Source organism: Pseudopipra pipra, chromosome 16 (assembly GCF_036250125.1).
Source record: "Pseudopipra pipra isolate bDixPip1 chromosome 16, bDixPip1.hap1, whole genome shotgun sequence".
In the NCBI taxonomy this organism is placed as follows: Eukaryota; Metazoa; Chordata; class Aves; order Passeriformes; family Pipridae; genus Pseudopipra; species Pseudopipra pipra.
Window position 1 is genome coordinate 13,491,299 of NC_087564.1, and position 12,404 is coordinate 13,503,702.

Here is a 12,404-nt window from a genome sequence, read left to right on the forward strand (position 1 = left end):
GGCAGGGATGGGGCCTGGAAATTCCTCCTTTTTCAGTTGGGATCCACCCTCCTGGCACACAGTGCCAAGTCCACAGCCTGCACCGGTCCCTCCTGGAGCAGCAGACACCAGGCAGCCCCTGCCCTCCCCACGGCCAGGAATCAGCTCCGTGTCGGTGCTGCTGTTGGAGCAGGAGCCGTGGGCGGGGGCTGGGATGTGGGAGCTGCTTTGTGCTTTGTCACAGGGTGAGTGACAGCCCCGGGCCGCCACAGTCGGTCTAATCAGAACATGCAGAAGGTGCGAGAAGGGATTTATTGTTATCCCTGCCTTACTGCTGAGCCAGAGGCAAAGCCAAGCACTGCAGCTGGATTTTCTGAGGCTCAAGGTGCAGCTTGTTGTTTCCTCTAATTTCGTGTAGCAGCCTCAAAAATGAGGTCCTGCTTTTCTCCTCCTCTGGTTTTCTCCCACTCCCCTGATTTTCTCCCCCAGCTCCTCTGCAGCTGGGGAGCCATGGAGATGTCAGTTCACTGAATCATACAGAATCACAGAATGGTTTGGGTTGGGAGGGACCTTAAAAGACTAACCAGTTCCACCCCCTGCCATGGGCAGGGACACCTTCCACTAGACCAGCTTGTTCCAAGCCCCGTCCAACCTGGCCTTGAACACTTCCAGGGATGGGGAAGCCACAGCTTCTCTGGGCAACCTGTGCCATTGTCTCAGCACTCTCACAGGGAGGAATTTCTCCCCAGCATCCCATCTAATCCCGTCTTCTGTCAGTGGGAAGCCATTCCCCCTTGTCCTGTCACTCCATGCCCCTATCCAAAGTCCCTCTCCAGCTCTCTCGGAGCCCCTTTAGACACTGGAAGGGGCTCTAAGGTGTCCCCAGAGCCTTCTCTTCTCCAGGCTGAAAATCCCCCAGCTCTCCCAGCCTGCTTCCCCAGGATAGAAAAGAATGAGGAAGAAAAAGAGGATGAGGAGGAAAGAAGTACAGTTTTCCATCAATTTGGTTGAAGCAGCTCCTGCTGTGGCCATGGGACCAACTCTGGTGCTTTTCAAGGCAAAGTGTTCTTCAGTGCCTTTTTCCAGCCAAGAATAGGGATCACTCTGAGATGTAGGTGATGAAAAACAAAAAGAGTCACATTGATATTGTACAGAAGAGATCTATATTTATTGATAAGGAAGCCTGGAAGAGTTGGGAATTCCCTGGGGACTAAGGCAAAGGGAATGTCTGTGCAGGAAGACAGTAGTGTAACACCAATTGATTATCCCATCAGCTGGGCTAGAGTCGGTGGGAGCCTCAGGAAGGAGAACAGCAGCAGGGCTGAGTGTGAGCTGTGGGAGCTCATTCCCACTGTCCAAAGGCAGCTGTTGATGTCCATTCGGCTGCGCTGTAAGCGGATGCCCCAGAAAACCAGGACAGCCCTGGAGTGCCTGTAACTCCACACCAGGCTGAACGTTAGGGAACTAATTTTAACTTCTAAGCATCCTCCTTTCTGCCAGCCACGAAGGGATTAGAGTAACAGTTTTTGAAATTACTTAAAAATAACATCAGACTTAATCATAGCTATTTATTAAATCCATTATCCTCTGTCAGTTATGGGACACTGATTCAGCTGTGGAAACTATAATCACCTGTGGCCAAAAACCTCACTTTTCTTTTTTTTTTTCCTAAAGGGCCCCAGTAATAATTATTCTTTTAGTCCTTGAATCTGTAACTCAAGGAACTGAAACAGAGAAATCTATGGTGAATTTGGGGATGAGGCACAACAGTGATGGAGAAACCTTGGAATTACTCAAAAAACCCACATAATTTTGTATAAATCATGCATGGCCTTGCTCCACAGCACCTAGAAGGAAAAAGGCTCTCTAAAGGAGTGGAATACCTTGTAAATCATGCAGGGAAGAGAAACCCCATGAAAACACCAGAAAATCCACATAAATCATGGGGTCTTGAGCCTCTGGATGCCTCTTTGCTGTCAGGGAGTCCATGTGCAGCTTAATTAGACAAGGAGTGAGCTTTCCTGCTGCCAGACAGATGCTCACCTTGCTCCAGCACTCCTGATTATCACAGCTGAGGACAGCACTTCAACAGAAATTAGTGTCTTTGTTTAAAATGTGTATTTAGGGGCCTTTCTTTGAAAGCCATGCTCAGAAAATGCTAAAAAGAGGATTCGACATGCATATTCCACCTGATCATAGGAGCTGAAGATAATTTTTGCTAAGCCTGGAGGTGATGTTCATCTCTGTTTGAGCTGCTTCTCATCTCACACACACAGGCACTGATTTGGTAATGAGCTTCCCACTGACAGAGGGCAGGGTTAGATGGGGTACTGGGGAGAAATCCTTCCCTGTGAGGGTGGGGAGGCCCTGGTACAGGTTGCCCAGAGAAGCTGTGGCTGCCCCTGGATCCCTGGAAGTGTCCAAGGCCAGGTTGGACTGGGCTTGGAGCATCCTTGTCCGGTGGAAGGTGTCCCTGCCCATGGCAGGGGGTGGAACTGGTTGGTCCTTTAAGGTCCCTCCCAACCCAAACCATTCCATGACTCTGTGATTCTACAATTCCTTGCACTGAGTGCTGTGATTGAAAATGTGAGCACTGAAAAGTTGGACACCAGGAAGACAGACTTGAACTCTGCTTTCCTGTGTGTGTGCCCTTCCCTGTAGAGTTTTTGATCACATAATTGCACAGACTGTCTCCTGCAGGATCTGTGACTCACTGAGCACCTGGTGGGATTTGAAAGCCCCTGGCATTGTCCCCATCAGACCCTCTGTGCCTCACGAACAGCAATGTGCCCTTGTTTGGTTAGAGCCTGGTCCTGTCTCCGTACAGACAACACCCCCTCCAGCCCTCGCAGGAATACACTGATCCTCCCCAAGCAAGAACAGACAACAGCTGAGAATGAGGATGCAGCTTTCATTATTTTTTAAATGACTAATAAATGCAAAAACATCTTGCTGTCTCCTGGGACAGATCTTTATATAACCCTGTGATCCTTCAGCAGGGCTTTCCAATCTGGATTCCGTTCCTCCCCAGACCACCAGGGATCAGTTTGCTGCTGATGCTGAAATGCAACCCTGAAATGCAGCATCCAAACTGAATTCCTTGTTATTCCAAGGCTTGCCACTTCAGCACAACGGCTGAGGCTCTACAGCAAGCTGTCAAAAGTGGGTTTGTACCCCCTCTTCCTCTCCTTGCCCTCCTCCATTTACAAGCTCCTTTTTTAATTGGGAATATCACTATGGACACCTGGGCTGCTGTGTTTAGCCTGGTATCCCTGGCAGCACCGAGGGAGAGACCAGAGCCTTTCTTACATGTGGTCTGTATTATATAGGGGGACATTCAGGATATATGGAGGAAATTCTTCCCTGTGAGGGTGGGGAGGCCTGGCACAGGTTGCCCAGAGAAGCTGTGGCTGCCTCTGGATCCCTGGATCCCTGGAAGTGTCCAAGACCAGGTGGGACGGGGCTTGGAGCATCCTTGTCCTGTGGAAGGTGTCCCTGCCCATGGCAGGGGGGTGGAACAAGATGAGCTTTAAGGTCCCTTCCAACCCAAACCATTCCGTGATTCTATATGGGCTGCTCTGCCCCTTATCTGAAGACCATTTTCCAATCTGAGTCATGGTTATGCTTCCCATCCCTTCAGGCAAGAGGGCTGGACTCTCAGTCTCACTTTAACATGATGAAGGAATCTGTGTCAGGGCAAGAAACTGAGCCCACACCAAAGGCAAACATCCTGCTCAGACAACTCCCTCCCGTGACCCGCTGTCTGCAGAGCCTGCTGTGCGCTGCTATCGGGACACGTCACTCCACAATCTCTCCTTCATTCTCTGAGGGAACCTTCCAAAACCCCCTTCCCAGATAACATAATCTGTGGCTGGGTGAACCAGCTGCAGCCCAGCCCAGGCTGTTGCAGCAGGAGCTACAGCGCAGTGATGTGCTGGAGCAGGCCAGGATGGGGCCTGGGCTCTGGAGACTGCAATGGCACACCATTAAACTCATCCAGAGGCATCCTAGGAAGCAGAAAGCAGTTTGGCTGAGTCCTGGCTGTTGCTGATCTGTCCATGGGCTTAGTAAGCCAACAGCTATTTCAGGTTTGCCATTTTGCCCTGTGTCCCTTCATGGGGAGATCCGATTGCTGCCTTTGCAGCCCACGTGGTCAAAACATTGATTTATTCACATTACACATGAGCAAACAGGTCAGAACCCATTACTTATTTGATGCATTTCACGTCCTTCTCTAAGATGTTTGGCTGAGAACTGTTTACAGTCTTCATTCACAGATTTAAGGTTTGAAATAATTACCTGAAAAAGCCCAGAAAATACGACTTGCTCTGCACGGATTCCTGAGGAGTTAATCACAGTTCCCAGCGTTCAGGACTCAGGCTGGTCATGGTTTCTGTGGCATTATTCTGCTCCTGACGGGACATGCTGAGTTCCTAGAATCAGATTTTCAGGGTGAATAGTCAGTTACAAATTCAAGAGGTGGGTGTAACACGAACTCTCTAATTTTCACCTCAAAGCAGTTGTTTATCTGAATCTTCCTGCTTGGAAACTCTATCCCAAGTGTATTCACCCACAACACCCACAATGGCAATACTGGCAGGGTAACCACATCCCAAACGCTCCAGCTGAGGCAAATATAGCAGGGAAATACCTAAAGCAGATACAGGAGCTGTTGTCTTTCATGTCTTTCAGGGCAGTTCATACCCAGCAAGTAACCAAAACGCACAAGATGGTAACAAAACAACAGCTTTATCCTCTCTGCTTGCAGCAAACACACAGAATTTGTTTGTCTTAAACATGAATTATTTTAAAATGAAACTTTAATTCCATCAGTAATGTGGCTGCTCCTGCCAAGGGTTCAGTCTGAGGTTTGCCTGCCAAAGATCAGCTCTGAGGAAATGTGCTGTTCCACCCTGGCAAGAAGGACATGGTCAAAAAGGTGATTTTGAATGGAAGTTTCTTTATATTGTCTTTCTAATTCAGCCTCTTGTCCCTACTCTCCAGCAGCTGAGTTCATAGAACACCCTACAAGGCAAGACAAGAAGAAATCCCCACCAAACAAAGTATTATCTGACCTCTCTGGAGGGATCAAAGCTTCCCAATCAGGCTCCCAGCATCACTGGACTTACAGATAAGGAATGTGTGGTCTCTTTTAAGATGTAATTGCTGGCTCAGGCCCTTTGGATGGCTCTGACAGAGCCTGTCCAGCCCTTGCAAACACAATTCCAGGATCTTGGGTTTAACCTGGCAGGTACCTGCTGTGTGTGATGGCTGGGAAGAGGTGTGGGATGGAGAGCAGGAAGGGCCATGTGGCAGAAATGACAAGCTTGTGTATGTGGAACCCATCTGGATTTATATTCACTGTGTTTTATAACAGGTAGGCTTGAATTCACAGGTATTTTAACCATAAGTTTATTGAATCCCACGTGATTTTGTGGAATTTCAGAGTGTTAACTCACCCCCAGCTGTTGGCATGGCCTTACCCCTTCCTTGACCTTTGGGAATACATTCACGCCCAGCTTTTAAAAACATACAGAGTCTCTGGGAACCTAAACAACACAACTGAAGGCTGCCTTCAGAGAAGCTGAGCACCAGTCACTCCTTCTGGCTTCAGACTGAAAGGCCAGAGCAAAACAGACTTTTTGTAGGTACTTTGAGTGCCAAAAAACAGGCTGACACTGAGTGAACAACTCTGAAGCTGTGAGTTGTCGTCACGCCCTGCCTCAGTTTCCCCAGCTTGGAAAGGATAGTGAGGCAAAAAGAATGGAAAGTTCCATAAAAACCTGAGACCTGCACCCAAGAAACTGTCTGATGCCAGGATGAACTATTTTGTCACCTGCATTCATCTTTTGTAGCTGTTTGGTTTAATGTTTCATAGCTCTGTTTCAGAGACCACGTCAGTCCTTGTGTTTGAGGGAGGTGACAGGTTAATTACAGACCTGAGCCAAGCCTCAAATATACATTGCAAATCCAGGCATCTAAACCCAGCCTGTCTACAGATTCAGCTGTGTAGACTGAGAGGGGAAATGATTGCTGAGCTGTTACTCTCCTTATCTCTGCCTGATCAAAGAGGAAATGGACACAGGACATTTCTCCTTCCTGCTTTCCGGGTGAAATTCATCCCAGAGCAGCAGATTGCAGCTGGCAGTGTTACACCAGGATCTTTTTGAGCCGTGAAACCAGTTTCCAAAGGTGCAGCACTGCTGCCTTGGAGTCCTTGCACACATATATTTTTAGACCATCAAGGTTTTCAGGGGGATGGTGGAGAAATGAGATCCCCAGAAGAACCAGTGCCATCAGTGCCTCCAAGCAGTGCCAAGCTGACTTCAGCCCAAGCAGTGGCATCTAAGCCAGGTTCTGGTGGCCAGAATTCCCCTTCCCAGCCCAGGGGCTTCTCCCCCTCTCCCCAGAGTGACTCCTGAGCAGGCTGTGAGTCACAAGCCTGGTGCTCAGCATCGCTTGGTGCTGCAGAGGTGGGACAGAGAGCAGCCCTCGCCTGGGCAGTGTGTCCAACAAAGCCACGGCACAGCCCCTGCTCCCTTTAATCATGGGAGTGATGAAATCAGCTTCTCCTCTGCGGGGAGCAGCGGGTTGGGCAGGTAGGGCAGGTCCCCGGGAGGCACATCTTTGGGTGCCGGACACGCCGCTCACCAGCAGCAGCTTGGCTGTCGCCTTGACAACATTAAAGCTGGTTCAGATGTGTGGGTGGGGGAAGGAAAACTGCCTGGAGTGTGGGACACAGACTGCTCCCAACACGGAACAGGTCCCAAAAAATGCAAAGCCTTGGGACATGAGGCATGTCCTTGAACTCCCCTGCTCCCTCCCGTGGAATGGCTTTGCCACAGGTGTGCACTCAGGTGGTGACAAGGGAGAAAACCACCGAGGGCCATGGGAAGTGGATGTGCCATGGGCTCTCCTGGTAGTTTTTGATGGCTGAGGACAGGAGCTGATGAACCAGGTCCTCCCTTTCAGTCTTCCAGTGTCAGCTCCTACCCAAGCCCCTTTTCCCTGCCTGTCTGTCACTTGTTAAAGCAAACGGCAAAGCACCAGAATGTTTGGGTTTTCTGCTTTTCTCTGCCCTCTCTTCAAATAAATTCCCTGCATTTCTTTTTCCCTGTTCATAAAACAGAGGGGGATCTTGATTTGTGGCTGCAATGAACCCACACTCACACAGAGCTCTGGGGGCTCGCAGGTGGTCTGGAAATGGGAATAAATAGCAGTGGGAGGAATAATCACAGTGTTGGCAGAGAGCATGGAGATTCCTGAGAGAGCAGCCTCAGGGATCCTGAGCCAGGTGGGGTTTCCCAGCACTTTATTTCCTGCAACCTGCAAAACCAAAATGTAGTAAAAAAGTGTTTTATCTGGGTAAAATATTGTGAAGAGCAAGTTCTCCAAATAATAAAAGAGAAATAAGCACCAATGATCAGGGAGGGAGACCTGTTCTTTTTTCTCATGATAGGAATGAGGAATGTTGTTTGGTATCAAATAGAAAGAATCCCTCCATGCTGGTGGCAGCTTTTAAGACTGAGAGCAGTCTCCTCTCCTTTCTTTTTTTTTTTCTTTTCCTTTTTTTTTCTTTTTCACCCCCCTCCCGACTCCACTATGGGGGTCAGTAAAACAATTTAAAGACATAAAGAATTTAAAGACATAAATAGCAGCTACATTTGGCCTCGCAGCAAAAATCCTGTTATTCAAGCCTTGTGGGATTCCTTCGGTGGCTTCCTATTCCTCCTTCCAGCTTCCTCACCGCCAGACCTCTGGATTGTCAAGCCCCAGCCTGTCCCTCTGTGCCTGTTTCCTCCTCCTCAACTTCTCCCCCCAGGCTGTCCCTATCCCACACACATTCCTAGCCTGTCTTATGCTGCCCTCTATCCTTGGAATAACCTTCCTCCTCCTAGCAATAAACCTCACTCCTCTTTCCCAGCTCTCTGCCTGCAGACCTCATCGTTGTCCAACCATTCCCCCGTGGGTCTCTCAATCCTGGAACATCCCAAAATCTCTTTTCTAGAAGACTGAAGGACTGAGCACATCAACACAGTTTGCATTTGCTGTTCCTTCTTGGAACCGGGATTAGCCAGACTCCCGCCTGCCCCAAATCCACACGGCTGGACCCCTGTGGAGAGCCTTTGGCAGGGCTAAACCTGAATGGAATTGCTGCTCACAGCAGTAATTCGGCTTTTTGTGGGAGCTGACTGACAGAAAATGTATTTACTGGGTTGCTTTGGATGGTGAGGAGTCCTCAAGCTCAAGTCGTGCTCAAAGCCCAAGGCTTCAGTGTTGAGCATCCTGCTGGTGCTGACTTGTAGCTGATTTTTGCAGGATCCCTGGAAGATCAAGTCATCCAGGTGAATCCTCTGCTGGAGACCCTTAATGATGCTAAAACTAGGGGGAAGAACAATTCTTCCCATTTTTTAAGTACCAGCCCTTCACTGGTAAGTCACTGTAGATCATATAAAGATCTTCCCTCAAGAAAAAATACACCCAAAAAATATCTTCACATGCTTCCTCAAGCAGAAAAGTTAATTTCTGTTTACTTCACATTTCCCACAAAGCATTATTGGTTCCCATTTTCTTGAACTGAGTTGGTCAGTCAGTTTTGTTTTGCCTTCCTATTTTTAGATGTCAAGTTTCTGTATGTCAAATAAAAAACCAGTTTTGATCAACCCCAAATCAATGCCCTTTCAACTGATCGCTGCTGCAGTGATTCGAAATGCAGATTATTTTTAATTTTGCAGATCTTTTTTGCAGATTAATTTTGAAATTGTCAGTTTAAATGTAAAACATCGGGGTTTTCAACTGCACTCTCATTCCTGTTTCTGTGTGCTACATACTTCTGCCATATGCTGCAGAGAAAGGAGGATTTCTTTAAGCTCTAATACAGAATCCAAGAAGAAAGAGGGTTTTTTATAGATCTGATCTTTGAAAAGATTAAATTTCCTCTCACTGACTTGCAAATTTGCCCCTACAGGCAACGCTGTCTGTCCCTGATGAACGCGCAGAACCTCTCAGCTACTTTCTGTTTTCCTACAGATATTGCAATCTTGATTAACAGACTCATCTTTTATTTTCTCATCTAGGGCAAATTTATCTGAATTCACTGTGGTGGCACAGCCAAGCTGGCTGGGACTAACACTGGGAGTTGTAAGTAAGCAGATAATTCTCTATATTAACTTTGCTTGGGGTTTTCTCTTGTGTTGAATGGACCCTGTTCTGATTAAATCAGACACGTGAAAATCTGAAATGAATTTTTGAACTGGAGGGATCTGCACTGCTGTAAATGAAACCAAACCCTGTCCCTTCTTCCACAGTGAAGTTACACAGTGTATTAGATGATGACAAATTTATTTCCTCTCTCTTTAGCTGCCCGTGAGACTCTGAGCACACATAAAGGGCACTGCGCCTCCCCCAAAAGCTGTACACTTTTCATTCTACAATTATATTGCAACCATTACTAACACTCATCAGCACAAAACCATAATTGTCTTGCAACCAAGACCCCAAAAATAGCTCTCCAGGGAAGGTTCATTGTTCTGTGCTTGCGCACGTGCATGCAAGACTAAACTGAGAGCCACAAATCCCAGCTCTCAAGGTAAAAGACCCCACCTCATTTCCTGACTTAAGCCCTTCAGGACACAGAAAAAGGAGAGAGGAAACATATGGACCACTTATTCTTTAATGTGGGATTGTCTGCATCCCTCCTACTTTCAACTCATCCCAGATTTGCATCACACTCAGGGACCATATGTTGGATTTGCCTCTCTGGACAGCTCAAGGCCAAGGCAAGTTCAGTTTGTTTACTGGAAGGTTTCAGCCTCTTCCAGCCTGGCCCAGAGAGCCAGGGCATGGCCAGACCTTCCCTGGGTGGGCAGCAGCACTGGCCAAGGGCCTCCTGCATTTGGATGGAGCTCTGAGGGCAGAGGGGACTGTGAGTCCTCCCTGAGGTCACTTGGACTAACTGAGATTGACAAAAAAGGTGGTTTGAGTCAACCTAAACTTGTCTGCAGAACTCACACGATGCCATTCCCAGCAGAGCCATGTGGAGAGGGGACTTCAGCCCAGAGGAAATGGTGAAAATGCCCAGGCAGGTCTGCCAGCAAGTTCTGGTGATTTGGTATCCCTTTGGTGATTTTGGAATGAAGTGATGTGGTCGGGTCTAGAGGAGGACGGGTTTTATGGAGACCAGAAACCAAACTAAGCATGTTAGAGCAGGACAGAAGACACGGACAGGGCGATTACAGGGTACCAGCCACTTTTCCAAAAGGGCAGTGTAAGGACACATTTCACAGGACAATCTTACAAACCATGCACTGGTAATTCAGAGGATGCTCAGAAGCAGGATGAGTTACTCTGGAGAGCTGCTCCTGAACCCAGCAATGACAGAACTGAACAAGCAATGGCACCTCCCTCCTGCCTCCATTTCACGAATTGCCAAAATATCTCTACTAAAACTTGTGCCAGTGGGAACGTTGCGAAGGTTAGAGGCATGTTCTGAGAGCAGCACTGAAGGATGCTGTGGTTCTTGCTGCACTCACAGGACTGCCAAACACATTGGTGAAATACTGGCTTCACTGATATCAAAACCAAAACTCTCACTGACATCGACAGGGCTATGACTTTTCAATCTCTGGCTGCTGCCAACACCTGGATTTGTTCCCCTCTGGTTCCAGGTCTGGAGAAGTCACGTGCCATTTCCCAGGAAGCAGCTAAAAGATATTATATCTTCCTTGAACTTACTCATATGGCACTTTGTGTGTGTTATTCACTCCCTTTAGTGCACAAATCCCTGCTCGATCCTCTGTTTCTAGGATAAGAAACCTACACACCAGAGCTGTGCTTGGCCAGAGACTGAAATAGGTTCTCTGCAGTGGGGGGTTGTTACTAATTATCCAGGAAGAAGAGGATTGCTAGTGACTTTTCCTTAGGCAGGTCAGAGTGAGAAAGGAAAGCTGTCTTCCCTTATCTTCATCAATGCATGGTGAGATCCCCCTTGATGTGGCAGGGCTGCCACTAAGGTAAAAATGATCATTTTTAAACTGAAGTGTTGAGCTGCTTCATGCCAATTGCTTACATCTCCTCAGGACAGGGAAGGCAGCCTGGACAAGCCTTTCAATACTGTTGAAAAGGTTTGGGTGTTCAATCCCACTGACTTTGACGTGGCTGCTACAGCAAAATCTCCTGGGTAGCCTAAGCAACTCATCCCACAAAAGGCTTTTTTTCTTAAGCCATACACTCAAGACGTGCTCAGGAATGGAAATCTAGAAGAACACTCAGTCTCCAACCCAAAAGCTTGTGTTGTGCCTTGATTGGACTGATGGTAATTGGTGTAATCACCTCTTGGTCCTTCTCCTGCTGCAGAAAGTGCTGCTTGTGCCCAATCCTAATTGTTACCTCTGGGTGCATCAAAGTGTGGTCACAGCAAAGAACACAGATGATGGAAGAGCCACTTCTCACTAATGGAAGTGTAGAGGAACATCAGTGAGAGTGGAAATACAGCAAACAGGATGCTGCCCCCCTGGCCTAAGCTTCCCCTAGGAATAAAATTCAGCTTCTTCAACCTGAGGATGAATAAGCCACTCGGGAGCAGCTGGGATAGCCTAAAGACTTGTTCAATTGTCCGTGAGCTGAAGCCTGAATGTAAAATATCTGCTCCAAAGCAAACAAGCTTGATGTGGGAGTTTCTGGTTAACATTCAATGGCCTGGGGTTTGCAGGACTTCAAACGAGCTGTTACAGGGTTTGTTTGAAGCCTCAAAACTGACAGATCTGAAAGCTGTGGCAGAGACCATGGGTTAAAACCTGCTCATCTCGCATACATATGTAATCTCAAGAAGCAGCTTTTGTGAGAGGAAGACTTGACCCTTTGTCTGGTTTTGACACACATTTTCCTTTTTAATATCATTTTGAAGAGTATCTGTTACTGAGAAGAGCTTATTGGGAATATCTGCTGGCTCCTGAGACTATTACTATAAGCAGGACTTGAGCTACAGAGAGATCAAACAGTCTCCAGCTGCTGAACTTCCAGTGCCCTTTCCAGCAGCTGTTGGTATTTTACAGCTCCCAGGATTTGTCCATTGCAAACAAGCCTTTTGTACAAAGCAAAGATGATTTTCATAGCCACAAAGACAGGCAGTCTCAAATCATGGCTCACAAGTAAGACACTGCAAGGTTCTCTGGAATTCTGCTCTGGGCAGGATGGGACAGCAAAGCACAGTGCTGGTCTGATGGGACCTGGCTGGGCAAACCTCAGAGGGCTGGAAAATCATTTTAGATGTTTGGCACTATGGGCTGGCTTCCAGCTTATGGTGCAGATTAAGAATTGCCTTGGGTGGGCCTGTGTCCCTTCTGTCCTGTCCTCTTTGATGTCCTGGACTTTGGTCCAGAAGAGATCTGTGGCTACAAGTGACTTGGATGCACTTGGGCATGAAG

The 12,404-nt window shown here is 47.7% G+C and overlaps 1 protein-coding gene across 2 annotated transcripts in view; it reads right to left on the reverse strand.

Annotated features, from left to right (window-relative positions):
- Positions 1–12,404, reverse strand: part of KPNA7 (karyopherin subunit alpha 7) — a 46,460-nt gene that overhangs the window by 11,742 nt on the left and 22,314 nt on the right. For both annotated transcript variants that reach the window (XM_064673241.1, XM_064673239.1), the window contains exon 3: positions 4,279–4,412. The gene's annotated coding sequence lies outside the window, so the exon portion shown is untranslated. The remainder of the gene's footprint in view (positions 1–4,278; positions 4,413–12,404) is intronic.